Source organism: Staurois parvus, unplaced genomic scaffold (assembly GCF_062004578.1).
Source record: "Staurois parvus isolate SC_StPar_1 unplaced genomic scaffold, SC_StPar_1.0 ptg000225l, whole genome shotgun sequence".
In the NCBI taxonomy this organism is placed as follows: Eukaryota; Metazoa; Chordata; class Amphibia; order Anura; family Ranidae; genus Staurois; species Staurois parvus.
The window spans coordinates 3,345,146-3,370,545 of NW_028318021.1; the positions used below are offsets into that span (position 1 = coordinate 3,345,146).

Below are 25,400 nucleotides of genomic sequence, written 5' to 3' on the forward strand. Positions count from 1 at the left end.
TTGTTTTTGGATTCAATACCACTTTAAGCAAGAACTATTATTACATGTGCCCTTGGTCCCATTCTGATCGGTGGCTCAGCTGTCCCCTAAAAACACCTCTATGTACTGACTGTAGCTTCATGCCTTTTTTAAGCCCAAATGATGGGCGTTCCTGTGGAAGGAGGTATAGTCAGCACAGAGTCAATGCCCCCACCAAGATTATCGATGCGTCACTATTATGAATGTGCTACGGCTCTCTGTTTCTGTACACATACACAGCCCAGTCAATGAATTACCGAGTGCTGACGCAAAGTTGCACCTGTGCCATATATTACACAGCCTGACATTACTGACTGCTCTTTGGCAATACTGACAGCTCATACAGCGGCTGCAGCCCTGTGTCATTCATCAATCAAGCTGTGTATGTGTAAAAGCAGCCCTTATACACACACACACACACAAAGGCTGTATGAACTGTTTTTGTGAATAGCATTGCTGGTCTCTGTTCCAGGATGGGGGGAACCTGTCCGACCACGCTGTTATGAGACCATATACACTTCGTCTCCTTGGAGATTAAAAATAAATAAATATAACGATAGATCTTCTGTAAGGCCCAACTGAACTTGCAGTCTAAAGTGTTACTAAACCCAGGACCCTACATTCACTATATCTGGTCTCCCACAGTACACACAACATGGAAATGCAATTATTTTAGTAAATATAAACTATTAAATACGTTTTTTCATCAGCAGTTAGAGCAGTCTTCTATCAGTGTCCAGCCAAGCACATGTTAAAGCTTGTAAGAGGAGTTTTCATTGTGCTCTAGGAGGATGCAGGACCCCTGACCTCTGTCTGGACAGTGCTGATTGGCCCTGTGCTGATTACATGCACTTTCTCAAGAAAAAAAAACCCCTCTCTTGTAATACACACCAAACTGAGCATGTGCAGAGTGTCTTCACACGATATGTCTTATAAGGAGATAAGAGGGGGGCACTGGAAGAAGGGGAGGACCACAGAAGTCAGGATCAAACAGCATTTTATTCAACCTTACCAACTATGTAATGATGTAATCAGCAGGGAGAATGAGCTTTATCCTAGCCCACATCGTGTTGCTTCCCAGTTATATTTTCTGATTTTTGTAGTAAAACTGTACATATTAATATTGGGTGTGTTTAGGATGATCAAGTGGGTAGGATTAGGAACCATTCACAGCACAATATGCTGGCTTTGTGGCCACTAGGGCTTATACAGGGACAATACCCCACTTCTGCTCAGTGTCTGGTGCTCACTTTGGTTCCTTGCATCATAAGCTCTTGTGTACCAATAGCTTTTGATTGCTGTTCATCCACATCATGAGTTTGGTGACTCTGGCTGATAACTGGAGTATAGATCGTACACTGTTAGGAAGAGATAAACAGCAGGATAACAGGCTTGGAGGAAAAGACCAATTGTAGGAGGTATTAATCTGGAAGCAGCCAGTGAAAGGAAAAAGGGTTTGTGTTATCTACCTGAAGATAGCTTACAGGGCACATGCTTGGAATTCCTGAGGGTACCAGACCAGAAGGGGAGCTGAAAGCTATTGTCTATTTACCTCTGATCTGAGCTTAATGGCTTAGTGAAGGAAGTATTTACTGAGTTATGGAAATATCTGTGTCAGGTTCTCGATCCTCCTGCTTTTGCCTGGAGGGCAGGAAACCTTTGTAGAAGGCACCTGATTGACTGTCAGGTTAAAAGGCAAGGCTGGATATACAGATCAGTAGAACATCTTTGTGAAGCAAAATGTGATAGCGCTGTCAAGTAATGATGTAAGCTTTACTACACATTTGCCTAATGTTTTGTGGGTTTAAAAGACAGAAGCATTTGTGGCTAATTAAAGAGCCCAGAAATCTAAGGACTCCACTATAATTGAGATTATTAATTTGTTAAAGTGTATCAAAACCAAAACTTAAAAAAAAAAATGTATAATGTAAGAATGTGTTTGGCGCCAAGTGTGGGTTACATGGGAGACCTACCCAGGGGTGGGGTCTTCTGGGCTACACTAGGCACCTTGAGCAGGGTCGCTGCCTTACACATGAGGTATCTTTGCTTTGTGTTGTACACTATACACACTTGAATCAATAAACTGAACTTCAGTTAACTCTTTGTAGTCTTGTGTCAATGTAAACCTTCACTGTCACAGCTGTATTTAGACTGAGCCTATGCTCTCTCTACCTATCCAGCGTATCACCATTACCTCACTTCCAGTAATGGAATGGGGTCCCGCCCTGTGCCTAGCATGGGCTCCATGCTCGCACTTCCTTAACTCTTCCTCTGCCATACTTGTGCACAGGTTGAGGACATCTGCAGTACTGATCTTCTCGAGTCACTATAGGGTATGGACCTGCAGAGAGAGTGCCGAAAACAACACCTCCTGCCAGATGCTATCCCACCCGTCACATTTACCCACTTCACAACAGGCTGCTTGCTAAACCTTCCTTACGTTTTGGTAACCACTTTTGTCCTCATACCGCATTAATTCTTACAGTGCTGTCTTCATACCCCAATCTGTCTCAGCTGACCCATGTTGTAGACTAAGTGCAGAAGGTGCCAGATACTTGAATGACACCACTTTAGTAACTTCAGACCAAGCAAAGTTTCAACAGCTTTACTGGAATGTCTTAAACATTACAGATGATAGCGGTAACCGTCTTTCTCTAACTATGGCTTGCGGCTGCCCCAGCGTACTTGCACAGGATAAAATCCATTTTGGCAGAATTCCATCTATGGTGTATTTGGGTGTTCTGTAGCTCTTAGTGATTCCATACTTTACAGAGGTTCTTTGATCCAAGGGTGCTCCCTCATCGGTAAATGGACCCCAGTGATGGCGACATGACAGATGAGATGCACAAGTATGTGGGCCCCGAGTTGGACTCCTGTCCCATTTTATATCATACAGGGCCAGACACAAAAAAACAGCCAAGAAAAACCCTGCAAACATTTTAGCACTAACCCTCCCGGCTGGGGCAGCATAAAACTCAACCTGGCTTCACTGTGACCACTATATACACTACACAAATAGATGGGGAATCCAAAAATTTGACTTGCCCTAGGAACAGAATGGGAAGCAAAATCTTCCAATGGGGACACAAAATCCAGTGACCTCTAAGTTGGGAATTCCCCTCACTTTGCAGATATTTTCTCCTACTTCCTGTTGAGTCTCTGAGACTGGAAATGAAGGAAAATCTCCCCAATGAAACATGGACAGAAACCAAAAAAAATCTGATTTACATTTTTTCATATATATATATATATATATATATATATATATATATAATTTTATTACAAATGTACAGTGTACTCTCCATTTTGGTTTCAAAACAGCCCTTGCGGTGACTAGTGTTGAGCCACTGTAGAGAAATTTCAGTTGCTCCACAATGTGTGAGCAAGCTCTAAAGGAAACCTGTCATAAGAAAACATTGCAGTATTGCTGATCTCTGATTCTGAAAGTGCTAGTTGCCTGACTGTCATACTGATCCTTTTACTGCAGTACTGATGTGGAACAAGCATGAAATTTGAAGACTTATGATATTCCTGATGTGCATACTTGTACTGGGTCAGTGACCAAAACCAAAAGTGGAGCATGGCATCTAGGTAACTACCATTTAGAGATATTAAGCAATTTAGAAATGTAGGAAGTAAGGAATTTAGCTTACAATTTTTTATAACTGATTTCCTTTAAGATAAAGCTAATATGTGATACATTTATTTTCAAATACAGTTGAACTATATTGCATAAATTAATTAAAATATAATGTAAATGATAAAGTGCAAATAGCACACACAAAAATGTATGTGAATATATTTGCTACTGCTGAGCCACTTTCTGTTGGGCAGAAATGCTATTTGCCCGACTGTAATGCTGACTCTCTGGCATTAATACCTTTTCATTGACTCATGACAGCAGGAATAGGTAAAATCCCTTTCAGATTTTACTGCTAAAACATCTAGGAGCACAAAGTGAACACCACACCAGTTTTTAGAGTCCAAAAAAATGTTTATTAGTCTTTAATCAAGATGACACAAGCTAATGCATTTCAGGGGTTGCAAACATTCATCCTAATTATGGCTTTGGAAGCTTGTGTGGGACTGGGAGGCAGGACTGTCAAGGAACTGCAAGGGCTCAGAGACTAAATGACCTGTTATAATAGGAAGTCTTAAAGAAGTATAGTTATATAGAAAAAATGGTGCAGTGCTCACTTTTTACCTCTAGATGTTTTTGTTTCTTCATGGGGTGCTCTCTGAGGCCCCCAGGTGTATATGAATTGCCTTAGCTGAGCATTATACTCTATGACTTGGTCAATATCCCCTGAAAAAGGACATAAAAAACGAAGACCCCGTAGCCCCATTTCTTTATTTATTTTACTGCTGTCTTTGTCACCTTTACGGAGATTCATCTTCTCTATTTGTACTGATGACCATTATCACAATGACAGACGGTGATGAGAATCAAGAATGTTTTACAGTTTTCACCAGAAAAAAAACAAGGGTGAATATTTCATTGGGGATCCTTGTTCTGATGATATCTGTCTAAGATGGGAATGTCCAGCATTTGGAAAAGATTTCTTCTCACTTCCTGTTGCACCTACAGGACACAAAGTGAAGTGAGATTTCTCCAATGGGACACAGAAAGAAAACAAGTCTGACAACAGTTTTAACCACTTCCTACTCTATCCAAAATTAGAAGTTTTGGCTATACAAAATAATCCCTACTGTAGTAGGGAGGGAAAGTAATTCAGGTCTTATCCAGCCCTCTGAACCAGCAAATAGCTAAAAAAAGTAAACTCACAGGAAAACTACAAATGCTTACTTCCTGAGCTTTGTTGCTAATCTATCCCTGTGATCCCCGACAATAAGAAATGTAAAATTCCAGTTACTAACATGTTTTTTTAAAAAAAAACATTGGCTGAAACATCTCAAAAATATAAAACAAATCACACACATGGTACCCAGTTTCTATTGCTAACTGTCCTTAGAGAGTAGTTGTATCATGAACCCTTATAAGACTATAAAATGAGATCTCCTAGATTGTAAGCTCGAAAGAGCAGGGCCCTCGAACCCCTCGTGTTTTGTTACTGTACTGTCCAATGTACTGTCCCCCACTATAATGTAAAGCACTGAGCAAACCTTTTGGCGCTATATAAATAATGTATAATAATAATAAGAAGAAGAAGAAGAAATAGCACTATGTTCAGCAAGAAATGTCTGTGGCTACACACCTCAGAAATGGAGGCAACACGCTGCACTGCCGGCTCTGCCAACTCATCAACACACAGAAAAACATTGGAACATATCTTAAGACAAAACCTATGTTATGGCTTTTGACTCTCTGGAGAGGGGATATTACTGTATTACAGTCTGTGCCCTTATTGGAGAGATTTTGCACACTTTCTGTCTTAGTAACTACACAGGAAGGGGAAGAAAATATCTCTAAAGTTGAAAGAAAAAGCAAAACAAAACCTAATGTAGGCTCTAAACCTTCCCTGCTCTGTGGAAACTTCTACCCTACATAATAATTTATTCATAAAAGTTTTCAAAAAGGCATAGGCCAAATCTACAGGTAAATAGGAATAACACAATAACACATACATATTTATGACCGTTATCAGCAACATTAAAATAAGCCAGCTTGCACTGGAAGCTTAGCGACCCTTTAGGCAACCTTGAAATTTTCCAGGGAACATCTGTCCTGCTTCCTCTTTAATTGCAGTTATTCTGCAATGATCTTATTCTGGCGCTGTCATATTGATAAACCCAGCCAACCACTGTTACACTTCAGTCCAATCTACCCCACCCATTTTTTGCCCTTTCTGTTTCCGGAGATGATTGCATGCTGGACGTTCTCAAACAATTGATGGAGTGTGTTGAAATACCCCCTTTAGAGAAGAGGTTAGAAGACTGCAATGAAACAGTGCCTTTCATTATTTCTATATGACAATAATTATTTAGCTCTTTCTCGTTTCCTCTGCCTGTTCACATTTATTTGTATTGAATTTTTATAGTAAATCCCGCCTTATATATCATTAAGTTCCTAAAAACAATTCTACAGCCACCAACTTTTAGGGCCTGATGATTGATGGTTGAGGAATAATAATTGCAGTCACACATAAGGCCCATAAACTTTCGCAAGAACCATTGTAAGAGCAGACTGATTTCTAATATGGTCACCGAATAAAGCAATATAAAATATATACAGCTATTTCACTGCAGTTCTCATAAGGCAATTTCATTACAAATCTACCATGAGGCAATCTTAAACAGCTACTGTGAGGCAATTTGAACAAACTTCTCCCCCCCACCTCTTACTGCACTGTTCAAGTCCCCTTCTATGGATCTATTGGGGAAATGGACCTTGTATCCAGCTCCATAAAGCAATAGCTTTGTACTCTCAAGACTGCCACCAAACAATCTCTCCCTGTCTCTTACCCATGGATTCAGAAAGCGTTTGTAAGGGCAGTTGCTTCCTCTTTAAAGGATAATCACACCAGTAGCAACTATAAGCCTATTTAGCCCAGTTTGCCAGGAAAAATAGTACTGCAACAACACCCTTTCACAGCCAATCTTGCTTTTCAATGCATTTATGAAAATAATTCATAAATAATTCATACTTCCAGAATCCTTGCTGGGTATTCCAGGATTTCCAAAATGCCTAGGACCTCATGTACGCTCAGGATTCACAGGATCCATGCTGGTGTTTCAGGATTTCCAGGATTCCTAGGATCTCCGCTACTTCCAGGACTTCCAGTGTTTTCAGCAATGACAGTGGCCAAGTCCTCTAACCAGGAGGGGCATATAAAGCAGAACTTCACCCAAAAGGGGAAGTTCCATTTGTCTGCCTCCTCCCCCCTCCATATCATTTGGCACCTATTTTGTTTGGGGGGGATGGGAGCGGGTACCTGGTTTTGATAGGTACTCGTTCCCACTTCCACCCGGATCACCAGGTACCTGAAAGCTGAAGAGCTCTTGGCAGCTAGTTGCCATTCCAGATTGAACTAACTACTCTCGTGTTTGCTGCCTGCCTAGACCTGTCCTGGAACTTTACTACTCTCTTGCCTGAGCTTTCACAAAGCAGGGGGTGGGGAGCTGAAGTTACACTCTGCAGGGCTCAGTGAGAGCTGATTGGATGGAAGGGACACACCCCTTTCACACAGTACACAGGAATAGAGCTGAGACTGTCAATCACAAGCTGTGTGCTGGAGCTTCCTCCCCTGTTCCATTTTTCTCTTGGTGCCAGGAAAACCTGTCAGAAGTGACTCATGCAGATAACAGAGGAAGGAGGCAGCAGACAAAAATGATACTCAGTGCTCTGGATTGAGACAAGTACACACCATAGAGGGATATGCTTTATTCATGTCACATGTCAGAGGTTTACACCTACTTTAACCATAATCTAGGAGAAATGTAAACCTCCTCTACTATGTGTGTAATCTGCACATATTCTCATCAAACCAGTTGTATAGTAAATTATGCAGGGTATAACTACTAAGGTAATTCATAGTTAAAGAATATTCATACCCAAAAACAAACATGTAATACGCGGTTGGACAAAAATATGGAAACTCTACATGATTTGCAGGTGTAAAAGTAACAACATGTTTCACATTGAAAGCAGAACTGATGTAACTTTCTTTTGCTTCGGCTGTGTGATGAGACACCTAGCTCACTTTCCTCATTCACTGCATGCACCACTGTCAGAGCTTACAGAGCTTCAAAGAGGGCAAATTGCTGGTGCCCGCTTAGCTGTTGCTTCTGTGACTGAAGTGGCAGTTCTGTGGACCGATGAGGTTAAAATTGAACTTTTTGGACGGAATGAGCAAAGGTACGTTTGGAGAAGAAGGGGCACAGAATTTAATGAAAAGAACCTCTGTCCAACTGTTAAGCATGGGGTTGGATCAATCATGCTTTGGGGTTGTGTTGCAGCCAGTGGCACAGGGAACATCTCACGAGTAGAAGGAAAAATGGATTCAATAAAATTTCAGCAAATTTTGGATGGTAACTTGATGCCATCTGTGAAAAAGCTGAAGTTAAAGAAAGGATGGCTTCTACAAATGGATAATGATCCTAAACACACCTCAAAATCCACGGGGGATTACATCAAGAGGCGTAAACTGAAGGTTTTGCCATGGCCTTCACAATCTCCTGACCTCAACATACTTGAAAATCTATGGATAGACCTTAAAAGAGCAGTGCGTGACAGACAGCCCAGAAATCTCAAAGAACTGGAAGACTTTTGTAAGGAAGAATGGGCAAAGATACCTCAAACAAGAATTGAAAGACTCTTGGCTGGCTACAAAAAGCGTTTACAAGCAGTGATACTTGCCAAAGGGGGCAGTACAAGATATTAACTCTGCAGGGTGCCCAAACTTTTGCAGACGCCATTTTTTTGTTTTCGGTTATTTTGAAAGTAAATATGTAAATGATGGAAATAAAATGTAACTTTTGTTGACATATTATAAGAATGTCTAATCTGTAATTTGATGCCTTTTGGAGATTTTTCCATCTTTCGTTGGCTTCTTTATGCACATTAATACAAATTTTTATCTGGGGTGCCCAAACTTTCGATCCCCACTTTATGTCCAAAAGAAATAAGATCAGCATAATTTGGTAGTAGCAAAAGTAGGGTAAAGAGTAAAAGTAGGATAAAGAGTAACATAAGGATATGGGACAGTCAGCAAGGTATTCTGAGGTTCATGAATGCTGAGTACATGTATTCGTAATCTATCAACACCCGGCATTTTTAAGCATGAGCTCTTGAAAAAATGAGCTCTGGTACTCTATAAGCACATATCATAATTGTGCTAATTTTTTCTTTTCATTTTTCTGTTTTTAAAGCTATCTTAATAAAAGGGCCACCAGAGTTTTGCTTAAAGGCGCAAATTTGGAGTAAACCATAGTAACTAATCTTCAGTGGGCCTATCAGATGACACAATGGGTGATAAAGGCAGGAATACTTGACATGGTTCACTGGAAACTCATACCTCCAGGCAATGTTAGTAATTAGCCCTTGTTATCTGAAAACTCTGGAAAGGCAGCTTGTGTGGTCAGTATCAGGAAACTAAATCGATATTGCAACGTGTGTTCCTCTAAACAATTACCCAGGCACAGTAGATGCAATCTTTATTGGGCTTATCAGTGTGAGCACCTTCTTCCCGCTTTGCTAACCATGCTGGGAGAAGAATGTCACTGAAAGGAAGGATATCATTAAATATGGCAAAATATACATGCAGTTTTAGTGAATAACCTTCAGATGATAATATCCACCAGATATACCCTTTTATGTAGGGCCATTTGCTTTGAGGAGGCCACTGGAATGTACCTGGTTGGTGCCATCTTCCTACTTTCATCTCAAAATAGGTTAACGGCATTAATGTCTTCATCTAAACAAGCCTCTGCTCTGCGTCTACACTGAACTGAAAACAGAGGTAAGAACACAAGGAGAATTTCCATGCCTTCAGCTGCCTCTGTGATTGGCTGATAATGTCTACACTTTTGTCATGGGCTAAAGTCATGTTATTGGATGTCAGGCCTGTAGAGAATGAGGTCCCTGTTAACAAAATTGAAAGAATCTGTCATACTGCCAGTGCCAACCAATTCATGTCTCCATTTCATTCTTCTAGAAAGAAATTCGATAGTAGGAAATATTGTAGCTAGAATCTAAAAAGCTATGCCCAAACAAATATTTCTTCTGAGTGCTGGAGAGAAGGTAAGTACATAGAGAGCAAATTTGTTTCTTGTTGCCAAAGGACCTGTTACCATATGGTTTGGATTTGGCAACTCTCCCTTTAGCCATTTAAAATAAAATGTTTACATAATTTTATTGTTTAAAAGATTCATCCAACAGCATTTTTAAAATCTCAAGGCGACAGATATTTCCATGCAGTCATTTGTAGCTTGGTTTTATCTTACAAGTATATAGTGAAAATGCCACTCACTTGTAGCAGCACAGCTACTGTAACTTTTTTGTCTATTCTCCACTACTCACAATCCATCAAAGGATGCTTCTCTTGCCATTGTGTGGCTTTTTAATGGGTGTGACTTTTAGATGGCAGCAGAAATTCCAGTGGGTATGTCTGTCCACTGCAGTTATGAATGTCTATAAAGACAATGCAACATGTTCAATTAGCTAGCAACCAAGTAAATATGAATTTAAATCATTGGATGAAATTGGCATTAGGTACATGTCTTGAATTAGATATTGGAGGATTTATTTTATATTTTGGAAATCCAGATTCAGAACAAACCTTGTTCTGCAAATTTTAATGACTGCCAAATACAAATGCTTGAGTATACCCTTGAACTCACTTTGCTCTGTGTGACTTTACATGTAGCCAAAATTACTATACCTTGTATCCACCCCAAAAATGCAACTGTGATATTGGTCTGCAATCCCTGTGTCTAGAATAGGAGGCATAAACACGTGTTTGAAACAGCATGGGGGACTAGTGGTTTGAGAAAGTACATCCCGTACTGACAGATGAAGAAAATACAATGTTCAAATTCCAAGATCTCCGTCATCTATTGGAGATGATGAGCTTCACCAAAACTCAGTTAACTGTTTACTCATCAGTCAGGACTGTAATTGTGGAATACCACCGCAGTAATTCAATGGACAGTTCAACAGTGTGGCCTTAATGATTTCAGGCATGCTTTCAACATTCAAGGTTTCTAACCTTTCATACTCTATTCAGAACTAATATAAAAAAGACTCTATATACACCTTAAAGGATAATTTTACTTTTGTGAAGTCATAATATAATATCTACCTGTCCTCAATTCTGCCAGTTCCAAACTGTGCAACCTACAGGGAACCACACAGCAGCCTATGCAAACGCTTCCTGTGCTTCCTTTACTTCTTCTGCGCATGTGTGGAAAAATCCTATATATTCCCATAGAGAGGCCATCTATTATGCATCCAAAAAGGTGATGGCTTCTACAAAAGAATTAATGGAATTTTCTCCATGCATGTTCAGAAGAAGAAAAAGACCAGCAGGGAGAATTTTTAAAGGATTTGACATGACATCTTTACCATCATATGGTAGGTTCTCTAGTCAGGAGAATGAGCACCTATTCCTGAGGGCTGAAGGTCACTTTACAGTGTCAGCAGTTAAAACATTAACTCTTGTGGAGTAGAGAAAAGCAAGGCCAGCCACATGAGCTTGTGGTAAAGTCTCCTTCTATGGGGAGCGCAGAGCAGAGGCGTGCATTCCCCCAGGGGCATCAACCAAACAAGAGAACTATATCACATTAAGGTTAAGTAACTGTTTTGCCACATTGATAATGCAAGAGTATCAAGGTTTACAACCCTCACAAGGTTCTGTTAAGTTCTGCCTATGAGAATTGATTCCAGAACATCCCAGTTTGTGACCCATCTTTGCATTCAGCAGCACTGTCAGACAAAACTGTGGTCTGGTAAGCAGTTGTTGAGCAGGGTAAAGAAAATGGTGCTAGGTGAGGTATGGAATAGCTGCAGGATTGTAGCTAGACCAAAGTTCAACTCTCCATTCCTAAGCCCCAGGAGAGGATGTATGAGGCTTCCACAACTAAAAGACTCTATATACAATACATACAATCTATATGTACTCTATGAAAAGGCCATTTCATGTCTACAAAGAAAGTTAGGGATTCTCAGACGCTCTTACTCAGAAAAGTACTGAGTGCTGCAGGACAAGCACACCAAGGGTGTGTGGCCCCTGAGGCTCTTGGTGTCAGCTCTGAGTACATACAGTATGTGGTAATTCCTTTAAGTTTGTTAAGTCAGTATAATGGAGATCTTCACTATAAAGTGATCAGACATTAAAACTGTCTGCCAGAAGAGTAAGTGATGGCCAGCAGTGTAACTAAATTTTAATGTGGGTCAGAAGTCACTCTTCCTAAGAATGGATTTTCCAATAATTAGTAGAATCTATCAGTGGAGTGATCCAGTGTATTAATCTAAGTGTAACTGACAAGGTCAAGAAGATTTTTTTTCTTCCCTGCTTTAAGGATACATTGACAGATGCCTAACAGGGATTTTGTTTTGCCTTTTTCTGGATCAGCAGTTAACATAAAAGTATTAGAACAGGCTGAATTAAAGTGGATAGTGTGCTTACCTCTCCCTTTGTGATGCAGAGGGTGAAGTCATCCTCCTTCCAAATACTTTCAATCTCTTAAGAAGACACTGCACCACAGAGCTGGCAGTATCTTCTCAGGAAGATTAGAAGTACTTATACATTCCCTTAGATCTCATCAGAAGGAAGATGGCTGTTACCCTTGCCTAGGTGCCTTGGATGGAAGCAGGGCCATCTTAATGAATGGGCCTCCCCTGGGCACTGCCCAGAGGCCCCAAGGCAATCTTGCATTAGGCTCTGCCACCATAGGCTGACAGGAGATATGACAGCAGTGTCACTCACTACTCCTGCCAGCATGGAGGAGGAGCAGCACAGCAGTGCAACATAGTCTTGAAAATCGCAGCCAGGCAGGAGAAGGCAGCCATTATTTTTTGTAGTATTCTCGCACAGCCTCGACAGCTAACTGTTTTTAAACCCTGAACTGCAGAGCTGGAGCAGGCAGTAATGGGCAGAGCTGTGCACAGGGAAAGCTGCTTCCTGAGTCCCAACTTGCCCTGCTCCCCTTCCATGCTGTACTGTATACACAGGTATCTTACTCAGTGGTGCAGGTACCAAACGCTGGTCAGCCAGGTACAGTAAGCTGTGGTTTTTCAAAAGGCTATGTATGTATGTGAGTGTGTATGTATGTTTGTGCTTATGTAAATATGTATGTGTGTGAGTTTATGTATGTACATACATGTGTATGTATGTGAGTGTGTATGTATGTGTGAGTGTGTATGTATGTGAGTTTATGTATCAGTGTACGTGTGTGTATATACGTATGTATGTATATATGTGTATGTACATGGATGTCAGATTGGGAGCAGTAGCTGTGTCTGTGCAGCCACTGTATAATATCTGACATGAATAGGACTGCCTGTATGAGGATGTACTGAACACCTGTGCATCCTCATGCCCATGCGGTCAAACATGGCCCTTGCATGGGTTTACACTTACTGTAAGTATGCCCAGGTGTAAAAAAAAAGCCTGACAGTATTGTAAAGACATACATAAATACAAACCCCTGACAGGCTGGCAGAGGCATTTATGATGGGGGCAGTGTATACAAGTAGGGGGATAGTGTAAAAAAGGCGTGGGAGCAGTGTGTACCAGGGAAAAGAGGGTCAGTGTATACGGGGGGGGGGGGGGGCAGAGTGTTGAGTGGGCAGGAAGGTGTGTACAGGGGGTGAGTTTAATTTGGGATAATTCCCTGGTTGTGTTTATTTGTTGTTTCTAATCAGACTAAAAAGCCAAGCCCAATATTTAGCATGATTTAGCCACACCCACTTTTAACCCTGGCACGCTACATGTGCCGCAGGTAGCCATCTCCTTGGTCGGGGCCCCAGTGCGTTACTTTGCCTAGGGGCCCATGATGCTATTAAGACGGCCCTGGGTGAAAGTTGAGGGAAAGTTAAGTGTACTATCTAACTTTCCCTCTTTATAGACCCTGGTCTGTTTTCAGATTTAGTTACTGAGTTAAGGATGAATATACTGCAGTGATTCTGGGGCTAGTTATGATTATTTGATTGTTGGGATATGCTGCTGACCACTGCACTCCATTAAAGGGTTTTCAACCTTCAATAATGGCCCTAGCCTTCTTACACATTTGCACCCTATATTAAGATTATGTTTAAAGAGTAATCTGCGGTGGGCATATTTTCAGAGAGCAGTGCAGGCATGGCTGACAATCATTCAGAAGGTGATACTGCCAACTCCTGAATGCTTGTTTATTTTTGACAGCTGAAATAGTGTTTTGGAATAGCAATACTGCGCCTTAACTGTGAGCCTAGCTTTTGGTTTGCAGTTGTGGCGTGGCCATATTCACTGGACAGTACCCAATGGGGGAGATAATATTTGCTGTGCTGTGAATGCTGTGAAAGCATTGATGGCATGTGTTCAGCCCCATCTGGCTGCCATTGCAGCTTAAGAGGCGCAGTTGTGGGGTGGTAAAAATGTATCTCAACTTCCTATTTATACTGCCACCAACAGCAGGTGTATACTAAACCTTACAGATAAACATATTTTCAAGCCTAGAATAAACCTGGTATAATGGGGTTTTTAAGGCCCCCCAGGCATAGTTTAGACTCTCTAGGGGGCTAATAATGGATGCAGACCGATTGCATATGCCACTGTATTTCAGGGGTTCTAAGGAGGCTTAAAACTTTTACTTGTATAATTTTCTCCCCTTTTTTCTATACTCTCTGAATTAGTTTCATCTTACATTCAGTTCACCATAATTGCACTGCCCGTTCATCTTGTGGCATGGGTTATGCTGTTACATGGGCTCAACATATTTTCTCTAACCAGTCTGCTTCTGTGTAGTTTTTGGGCATTTAAACAGGCACTAAGCCTTGGTATTTTTTAAGCTGGTATGTAAAAGAAATTCTAGTGGCTAATTAGAAGCAGGATTGCTTTTACAAGCAGTGGGAGGAGATGTTCCCCCCCCTCCCGCTGCCTTCCAAGGCTTTCTCAGGCAGTCCCTTGCCATCGGGGAAACTGAGAATGCAGCCGGCTTTTCCACCAGCTGACCATAGAGCTGATTGGAGACCGGAATGGCTTCAATCATCTCCATAGTCTAAGAAACTGGAAGCTACAAGCATTTCATAACTTTGGAAAGGGACAGAGTAAAAAAAAATAAAAAATGTGCCCTATGTGGGTATGTAAACAGCGGTTACACGCCGCGAACGTCAGATCGAGGGAAGTAATTCTAGTACAAAACCTTCTGTGTAAATCTCAAGTGGTAACCTGTAAAGGCTTTTAAAGCGTCGCCTATGGAAATTAATAATGTATGTAGTTTGTCGCCATTGCATGCGGCATGCACAGTTTTAAAGCATGTCTGGTATCTATTTACTCGACATAACATCATGTTTTATATTTTACTAAACAATTGGCCAATATATTGTGTTTTTGTGCATCAAAATTAATGCTGTCTTTTTAAAAAAAAATTGCTGCGCAAGTACTGTGTGACATAAAAAACTGTAACACTCAACATTTTATTCTCTAAGGCGTCTGCTTAAAAAAATATATATAATGTTTGGGGGTTCAAAGTAATTTTCTAGCAAAAAATACTGTTTTTTTTCATGTGAACAAAAAGTGTCAGAAAAGTCTTGATCTTCAAGTGGTAAGAAAGGTGAGTCATGTGTGGCATAAGCTTCTAATGCTGGGCATAAAATGCCAAGATAACACCCCCCACACACCCCCAAATGACCCCTTTTAGGAAAGTAGACACCCCAAACTATTTTCTGAGAGGCATGTTGAGTCAATAGAAAAATCTATGTTTTAATTTTTTTTTACACAAAGTTGTCACTTAAATAATATATCGCTCACACATGCCATGAGTATATGAGGAATTACTCTCAAAAATACATTCTACTACTTCTCCCGAGTGTGGGGATACCACATGCGGAAGAGGTTTTGGCAGTCTAGCTGTGTACAGGACCCCAAAATCCAATAAGCACCTTCAGACTTTGAAAGGGCTTTATTTCCTCATTACACTTCTTGACTACCTACTTCGGAGGCCCTGAAATACCAGGATAGCACCTAACCCCCCTCAAAGGGTCATTTGATTTTGGGTTCCTGTATGAGACTAGGCTCCCAAAAAGTCTCACACATGTGGTATCCCCTTACTCAGGAGCAGAATATATTTTGGGGTGTAATTCTAAATATACCCATGGCATGTGTGAGAAATATACCATTTAAATGACAACTTTGTGTGAAAAAAAAACAAAAAACAATTTTTGTCATATTCCAAAAACTGATAAGCAGTAATAAAGTAAAAGCTGTGTAAATTCCAGTATCTATGCCATAGTTTGCAGACGCTTTAACTTTCACACAAACCAATTAATATACACATATTGGGATTTTTTCTACCAAAGACATATGGCAAAAAACATTTTGATCTAAATTTATGACAAAGTTTGAGTTTATTGGATATTTGTTAAGAAATTGTTAAGAAATTTGTTAAGAAATTAGAAAATATAGGGTTTTTTTCAAAATTTTCGGCGTTTTTGTTTAACCACTTGACAACTGGGCTATAGCCAAATTACGGCTACTGCGCAGTTGTGCAGTTCGGGCATCAATGCGCCCTCCCGCGCGCCCCCCAGTGGCTCACACCTGGAGATCTCCGTGATCGCTTAGTCCTATGGACACAGCTGAACTCGCGATGTGGTAAAATGCCAATCACAGCGGCCTTTTACCACGTGATCAGCTGTGTCCAATGATACAGCAGATCACTGGGTAAAAGCAGTTGCCGGTAATCGGCTGCACTTTCCTCATGCTGTCACAATGTGAGGAAAGTATTGTTGATAACCGTTAATTGTCAGAAAACAGATCGGCACTGATGATCATGGAACTGATGATCAGTGCCCAGCAGTGCCACCCCCATCAGTGCCACCCATCAGTGTCCAGCAGTGCAGCCAGTCAGTGCCATCAGTCAATGCCACCCATCAGTGACACCTATCAGTGCCCATCAGTGCTGCCTATTAGTGCCCATCATTGATGCATATAAGTGCAGCATCATCAGTGCCGCCTATCAGTGCAACCTATCAGCGTTGCCTATCAGTGGCCATCAGTGCTGCCTATCCGTGCCACCTCATCAGTGCTGCCTATCAGTGCCCATCAGTGCTACCTATCAGTGCCCATCAGTGCTGCCTATCAGTGCAGCCTCATCAATGCACATCAGTGAAGGAGAAAAATGACCTGTTTGCAAAATTTTATAATAGAAACAAAGAAAAACTTTTTTTTAATTTTTTGCAATTTTTTTGTTTATAGTGCAAATAATAAAACACCCAGTGGCGATTAAATACCACCAAAAGAAAGCTCTATTTGTGTGAAAAAAATGATAAAAATGTAATATGGGTACAGTGTTGCATGACCGCGCAATTGTCATTCAAAATGTCACAGCGCTGAAAGCTGAAAATTGGCCCTGGGCAGGAATGGGGTATAAGTGCCCAGTAGGCAAGTGGTTAAAGCGCAAAAAAATAAAAGCCACAGATGTGATCAAATACCACCAAAAGAAAGCTCTATTTGTGTAAAACAAGGACATAAACTTCGTTTGGGTACAGCATTGCCTGACTGCACAATTACTAGTTGAAATAGCGTGCACCAAGTAGCAAAACATGGCCTGGTCAGGAAGGGGGGTAAATCTTCCAGAGGGCAAGTGATTAATAGTGTTGAGCAGGGCGGACTGACCATTTGGGAACTCGGGCACTGCTCGAGGGCCCGGGGTCAGTAGGGGGCCCCACGAGATGCTCCTGGTACCTTTCATAAGCTTTTTGGGTGTGGTTTGAGTGTGGGCTAGGACACAGGGGCCCCATGATCCCCTATTGCCCAGGGGCCCCCATGAGTTGTCAGTCCGCCCCTGGTGTTGAGGTCACGGTTTTGTGCAGGCCACTCAATTTCCCCAAACTGGTCAAACCATGTCTTTATGGGCATGGTTTTGTGCACTGGGGCACAGTCATGCTGGAACAGGAAAGGGCCCAAAATTTTTATTTCAAGGTTAGAAGCCCACTATTGTCTAAAATGTCTTTGTATGTTGTAGCATTAACATTACCATTCACTGGAAACACTCAATAATGTGGAGAGGTGTATATTATTGGCAATATAGTGCAAGTGTGATGGCCAGGTGTCCACAGACTTTTGACCATATAGTGTAACACCTAGCCTTCCTATTTTTCGAAGTCTTTGCCCATGTGGGCCATTGGAAAATATGGGCAGTTAAATATACCACTGAATGAACTGTTGAAATATTCTAGACCTGCTGACTTGTTCCTCTTATTTCAGTTTCTGGAAGAATCGAATTGTGTATGTGTTTGAAGTAGAGGCATATAGGATTGCATGGAATTTATGAGTAATATGTTATCTCTACTAAATGCTCTAACCTTCATAGCTTCGTATCTGTATCATTAACCACCCTTGTACCCTTAGTTGGGTAGATTAAACCTTTTTCTAACCCATGGCTTTCCATGTGAAAGTATACATTTCAGCAGAGCTTGCATAAATTTATTGGGCATATCTGGCTTAGTATTAAAATGTAACTCCAAAAAGCAACAATCTACATAAATTTGTTATCTGTGATATTTGGATCACATCACAAACTACCACGTAAAGTAATGATCTGTACTGCTCCGCCTTTTGTCCTTTTCTCTTTTATTGATGAAGTATGCCTCTCTAACACACCATGGTACCCTTTACCTTGTTGTTTTTGATGATTACTGCTTTAACATGTATGGCTGATACTTCTGATACTTTGTTCTAACAAACCTGAATGACCCTTGTATACACACACTTGCATCTTTGTTTATTTTTGAATCATCCACTTCACTTTTGGAGAACACCCTTACTTGTTCATACGTTTGCTTAAAACTTAATAAAGACATACAGTTGTGTTCAAAATAATAGCAGTCAGACATCACTAACCTGATCAATTACTGTTTTTGGTAGAATGATATTTCTACATGGCAAATAATTTACTAGCAGGTGTAGTAGAGTAATAGAAATCCAACAGACCCAACAGTCATGACTTGCATGCTGCTGATTCTGTGTAATTGAATCACTAATTGAAAGGGGCATATTCAAAATAATAGCAGTGTGGAGTTCTATTAGTGAGGTCATTCATTCTTTGAAAAACAGGTGGCAATTATTGCCCTTATTTATGGAAAGAAGGCAGCAAATGCTGTACATGCTGGTTACAGTGCATTTCTCTCTGAAATTCTGAGGAAAATGGGTCGTTCCAGACATTGTTCAGAAGAACAGCGTACCTTGATTAAAAAGTTGATTGGAGAGGGGAAAACATATAAAGAAGTGCAGAAAATGATAGGCTGCCCAGCTAAAATGACCGCAAATGCTTTAAAATGGCAACCAAAACCTGAAAGAAATAGAAGAAAGCGAAAAACTACCATTCGAATGGATAGAAGAATAGCCAAAATGGCAAGGACTCAGCCAACAATCAGCTCCAGGAAGATCAAAGAAGGTGTAAAGTTACCTGTGAGTACTGTTACAATTAGAAGACGCCTATGTGAAGCCAAGCTATCTGCAAGAAGCCCCCTCAAAGTCCCACTGTTGAAAAAAACACGTGCTGAAGAGGTTACAATTTGCCAAAGAGCACATTGACTGGCATAAAGAGAAATGGCGCAACATTTTGTGGACTGATGAAAGTAAGATTGTTCTTTTTGGGTCTAGTGGCTGGAGACAGTTTGTCAGACGACCCCAAACACTGAATTCAAGCCACAGTACACTGTGAAGACAGTGAAGCATGGTTGCGCAAGCATCATGATATGGGGATGTTTCTCATACTATGGTGTTGGGCCTATTTATCGCATACCAGGGATCATGGATCAGTTTGAATACATCAGAATACTTGAAGAGGTCATGCTGTCTTATGCTGAAGAGGAAATGCCCTTGAAATGGGTGTTCCAACAAGACAACGACCCCAAACACACCAGTAAACGTGCAACATCTTGGTTCCAGACCAACAAGATTGACGTTATGGAGTGGCCAGCCCAATCCCCGGATCTTAATCCAATAGAAAACTTGTGGGGTGACATCAAAAATGCAGTTTCTGAGGCAAAACCAAGAAATAGAGAAGAACTGTGGAATGTAGTCCAATCATCCTGGGCTGGAATACCTGTTCTCAGGTGCCAGAAGTTGGTTGACTCCATGCAACACAGATGTACAGCAGTTCTCAGAAACAGTGCTTATACAACTAAATATTAATTAAGTGATTCAAAGGAAAGCAAAATCTTCAAACATTTTTCAGTTTATATAGTGAATGTTTGAGTTTGTAAAGAAGAATACAAACACTGCTATTTTTTGAACAGTCTAATATTCACTTTTCTTCAATTTGTTTAGAGGAACAACACAAATTTGATATATTTTTCTTCATGTTTTGATTTGGAATAGAATGTGTAGTGTTCCCAATGCATTTGTGTGTATGAAAATAAAAGCTATTAGAAGGATTTTGAGCTGTATTCACTTTTTTCAACACACTTCTATGATTTTGAACACAACTGTGTGTGAACTAAAATGTAACTCCAGTCAAAAGTTTATTTTCTGTAGTTTTGTACAGGTTGGAAAAAGGCTGGAACCTCTGACATGTTTTCATTGCTGTCTACTGTATGTTCCGATCTGGAAGATTTCCTCTTACTTTCTGCTCCGGTGTCACATGGTCACCAGGACAGGAAATGAGGGTTAATTTTCCAATAGGAACACAGACAGCAATACTTGTTTTTTAGAAGAGTAGAGAAGGTATTCATTGATCTTTTTGTTTCTGATCACAGGTGGTCCTCAAGATTCGAAATGGGAGGAATCTTCCCAATGAAGACAAAGACAGTAAAAAAACACTAAGATGGGATTCTTACATGAAATGGGCTGCCAATCAGTCACAATGGATGGTTTGACGCACATGCACTTTCTTTTACACAGCACTACAAGACACAGATGGGTCACATCTGTGTCTTGTGGTGCACTAAAATGGCAGAAGCTTGTGTTTTACTGCACATTACTGCAACACGAAGATGTGAATCTGGCTTAACAAAAAATTTTATGGCATTCAACTTAATAACAATTAAACAGTTGGAAAATATCTGAGTCTGATAAACTCTTCCAGGGCTATAAAGTATCGAAGACTCACAAATGATGCTTGATTTGGGAGTAATGATCCACTATTTTTTTGACAACAGTCTTTTAGGAGGTCTTTGATTTCCTACTGTGAAATGCCAGTGTGCACTGGCTGGGCCACAGTGCAGGCGAACATCCCACCAATATTATAAAAGTAGATCCTGATTTGGGAAGACATACTTTATATACTCATATGCTTCTACCTTTGTGCATTTATTGACTGAATGGATAATGGGAGGCTGGACTCTCCAAAAAATTATATAGTTAGGAAAGTGAGAAAGTACATAAACTGGAAATAAAATGAATTGAGGGTTACATGGGGTTAACTGCATACATCTAATGCTTCCCTTGTCAATGTGAACATTCAAACTCACTTGAAATTGCCCTTACATGCAGGTATGTAAAAACTAAGATAATATTATAAGAGTAGACACATCTTATGATTTTGGAAGGTGAAATTTTAGTCATAGACCCTCTACCGATGAGCATTAAAAGGATAATGAAAGACCGCACTTAAAAATAGGAAAGTGAGAAAGTACATGGACTGGAAGTAGAGTGAATTGAGGGTTACATGGGGTTAATTACAGTGCGTTTGACGCCTCCCCTGCCAAAGCACCAGCATGTAGTGTGCCCCAGGAGAGAAAGAGTTACTAGTTGGCCATTGTACAGCTCAGTCGCTGTCTCTTTGAAGTGGTGTTTAGTAGTGTAAAGTTCATGGCTACTGCCGAGATTAAACATATGAGTGTCAGACTTATTTTCGGTTTGCTTTGCACAAAAGGTGCATAAAAGCCAGGACTCCTGGGAATTGGACAGAACTGTGAAATCACCTTGATCCAAGGATTTTTATAGTGTTACAGGCACAGTGAAACAGGACTGAAGCGTTCACAGCTAAATGTAAGCAGTGACACTATAAGGCAGACAGATAGATAGACAGACTGATGACGTTCTGTGATCTATGGCTATAGTTGTTACAATCCGTTTACAATTTGCTCAAGATTTTCCCAAAACTGAGTATTGTGAGGGCCTCCCTATGCAATCTACTCAAATTGTTTCCAATTAAGACAAGCCCTAGATTTGATAGAAAAAAAGACAGATATAAAGAAAAATGGATTAGATAGATAGATAGACAGACAGACAGACAGACAGACAGACAGACAGATAGATAGATAGATAGATAGATAGATAGATAGATAGATAGATAGATAGATAGATAGATAGGTATGAATGGGGGCTCTTGCGAGCAGATTCTTGAATAGTCATGGATCCCCACAGCACACCCTCATTTACATTGAAAATGAAACTTTCAGTCACCCACCCTCCTCCAAAGTTCCACCGATCAAGAGTGAGGAGAGTAGGTAATACAACAATGTATAATTATGTTGCTGATGTACAACATGGAGACTAGCTAGATTTTTGGGGCAGGAGGTTTTGGTAGACAGGATGTGATAAATTGGGCAGCATTTAACTCGACCCCTGAAGATCTATCAAGTCACCTCGCTATTCATGGTTGTCCTATGAGACAATTATGTCCCCTTTAGGTGGTAGTAACAAACACGTCAGGTCGCTGCAGGTAATCATTATTACGTGTAAAAATGTGTCAGTTTCCTTCCCTCCGAATACGTTATACTGTCATACCCTCTGCACTCTTCTCCAGCACATACTGCTCACTGTCAAACCCTCTGCACACTTCTTCCTTCCATCTGCTCCCCACTATCATACCCTATGCACTGTTTTCCTGCACATTCTGCACTTCTCCCATCCACCCACTGTCCACTTTCATACCATCTGCACATCTTCCCTCCACATATTGCTCACTGTTCTACCCTTCACACTACTATCCTTCGTATATTGCCTGCTGTCACACCCCCTTCACACTTCTTCCTTCCATCAACTGTCAAACCATAAGCACAGTTTTCCTGTAAATTCTGCCTGCTGTCATACCATCTGCATGCTTCCATTCCACATGTTGCCCCCTGTTATGTCCTCTGCACTCATTCCCTCCATCTACAGCTGTCATATCTTCTACATTGCACTCCCCCACATAGTGCCCACTGTCATAACCTTTGCACTGCTGCCGTACCCTGCCGTTCTCCTCCCGTTCACATTCTGTGCACTGTTATACCCACTGCAATCCTGCCGTGTACATACTGCATGGTGTTATATCTTTTGCATGCCTTCCCTCTACATACTGGCCACTTTCATGCTGTCTGCACTCCTCCCCTCTGCTTGCTACCTGCTGTCATTGCCTCTGCACGCCCCCCTCTACATATTTCCCGCTGTCATACCCTCCACACTCCTTTTCTCCACATATTGCTCACTGTCATACCCTCCACACTCTTCTTCTCCACATACTGCCTGCTGTCATAGCCTCTGCACTCCTCCCCTCTACATATTGCCCACTGTCATACCCTTTATACTCCTTTTCTCCACATACTGCCCTATATGATACCCTCTAAAGAATATAGCATCAAGTAAATTAAACTTCTGGGATATTGTTCTGGTCAGTTAAGTAGCAGAGGGGGTTGTTAATCGGTTTCAGCTGCTTTGGTGTTAATGAAATTAACAACAGCTGCACTAGATGGGCAACAGTGAGATGACCCCCAAAACAGGAATGGTTTTACAGGTGGAGGCCATTGACATTTGTTTCCTACTCATCTTTTCCTACTGTTTTCACTAGTTTTGCATTTGGCTAGGGTCAGTGTCACTACTGGTAACATGAGGAGATACCTGGACCCTACAGAGGTTGCACAGGTAATCCAACTCCTCCAGGATGGCATATCAATACGCATCGTTGCCAGAAGGTTTGCTGTGTCTCCCAGCACAGTCTCAAGAGCATAGAGGAGATTCTATGAGACAGGCAGTTACTCTAGGAGAGCTGAACAAGGCCATAGAAGGTCCTTAGCCCATCAGCAAGACCAATATCTGCTCCTTTGTGCAAGGAGGAACAGGATGAGCACTGCCAGAGCCCTACAAAATGACCTCCAGTAGGCCACTGTTGTGAATGTCTCTGACCAAACGATCAGAAAAAGACTTCATGAGGGTGGTCTAAGGGCGTGACCAGGGGCGGACTGACATCTCATGGGGCCCCTGGGCAATAGGGGATCATGGGGCCCCTGTGTCCTTGCCCAAACTCAAAAAAGCCTATGAAAAAGGTACCAGGGGCATCTCATGGGGCCTTCTACTGACCCCGGGCCCTCGGGCAGTGCCCGAGTTTCCAAATGGTCAGTCCGCCCCTGGGTGTGACGTCCTCTAAAGGTCGCTGTGCTCATTGCCCAGCACCATAGAGCTCGATTGTCATTTGACACTGAACACCAGAATTGGCAGGTCTGCCACTGGTGCCCTATGCTTTTCACAAATGAGAGAAGGTTCACCCTGAGCACATGTGGCAGACGTGAAAGGGTCTGGAGAAGAATGTTATGCTGCCTGTAACATCACTTAGCATGACTGTTTTGGTGGTGGGTGATGGTCTGAGGAGGCAAATCCAAGGAGGGACGCACAGACAACTACAGTCTAGACAATTGCACCCTGACTGCCATTAGGTATCGGGATGAAATTCTTGGACCCATTGTCAGACCCTACGCTGGTGCAGTGGGTCCTGGGTTGCTCCTGGTGAACGACAATGCCCGGCCTCATGTGGCAAGTGTGAGATGAGGAAACAGCTCTCATTGTTTGAACACTGTTTGTGTGCAGTAAATTATGGTGTGGAGTAAATTGATGTTTTGACTGACATTCTGCGGTTTAGCCACAAGATGTCACTGTTTTTCTAACACAGGCTCAGACTGCATAGATATTTGTATATTCATAAAGAGGTGGGGTTTTTAGTGAACAGGAAGAAGAGACTGCAGCAATGTTTTGGACGATGCTGAATGCAGGAGCCATGTTCTGGAGAATGCTGAATGGAGGGGCCGTGTGAGCTGCAGCTGGGTGAAGCTGATGAGATTGCTGCCAGGACGCTGATGAGAGCCAAGGAACAACGCAGCATACACTACAATATCACAGGCCTGTTGGAGAGACATTTGTTCTGTTCAGAGTCACCAGCGGATGCAAAGCAGACCCGGGTTGGTAAGATCGTGCACGCACCTCATTTCAGTGTTGGCGCCTTGAGACTGAATCCAGGCCTATAGTTAGTTAATTAGGGTCTCTGTTTGTGTCAGGCCACAAGTGTTGTTACTGATTATTGGAAGGACTCCACAACTTAAAGTGACATTTCACATTGGAGAGCTGATAAAATCCTACAAACTCAAGCCAGACTGGCGTTTTGCTCAGAAGGAATACTCAGGCACGTACTACAGGACCAGTGATGGGAGAGGGAATACTGTAGATTTGTGTAAGATTGTAAGCTGTTGTGCTGCACCGCAGGCTAGCCCATACCATACACCCATACACTGATTCCTGCTCTTTTAGGGTAATAACAGGTCAGGTGTGGCAGCTTAGTTGTGCCCGCCAGTAGGTCAATTACTTCACTTTCTACCTTCATCTATCAGAAGGTGCCGTGCTGTGCAGCACAAGAGTCTCAGCCTTTGGACTGGGTGTATGTAAATTTATTGTATGTTCTCAGCATTTGTGGTTGTGTTTGCTTGCCACATCTAAGTAAAATTCTGTTGTGGCAAAAGCTGGTGTTAAGGTTGCTTTCCTCGTTCGTGACTTCACTGTATCCTGGGGAGCCCACCCTGCTACACAACT

The 25,400-nt window shown here is 41.5% G+C and overlaps 2 long non-coding RNA genes across 3 annotated transcripts in view; one reads left to right on the forward strand and one right to left on the reverse strand.

Annotated features, from left to right (window-relative positions):
* Positions 1–3,427: 3,427 nt before the first annotated feature.
* On the forward strand, positions 3,428–25,329 carry LOC149460576 (uncharacterized). The gene is made up of 2 exons (XR_016313047.1): positions 3,428–3,609; positions 20,378–25,329. It is a non-coding gene; the product is annotated as an uncharacterized LOC149460576 (long non-coding RNA).
* Positions 4,360–25,400, reverse strand: part of LOC149460577 (uncharacterized) — a 650,812-nt gene continuing 629,771 nt past the window's right edge. For both annotated transcript variants that reach the window (XR_016313045.1, XR_016313046.1), the window contains one exon: positions 4,360–4,600. This is a non-coding gene — a long non-coding RNA (uncharacterized LOC149460577). The remainder of the gene's footprint in view (positions 4,601–25,400) is intronic.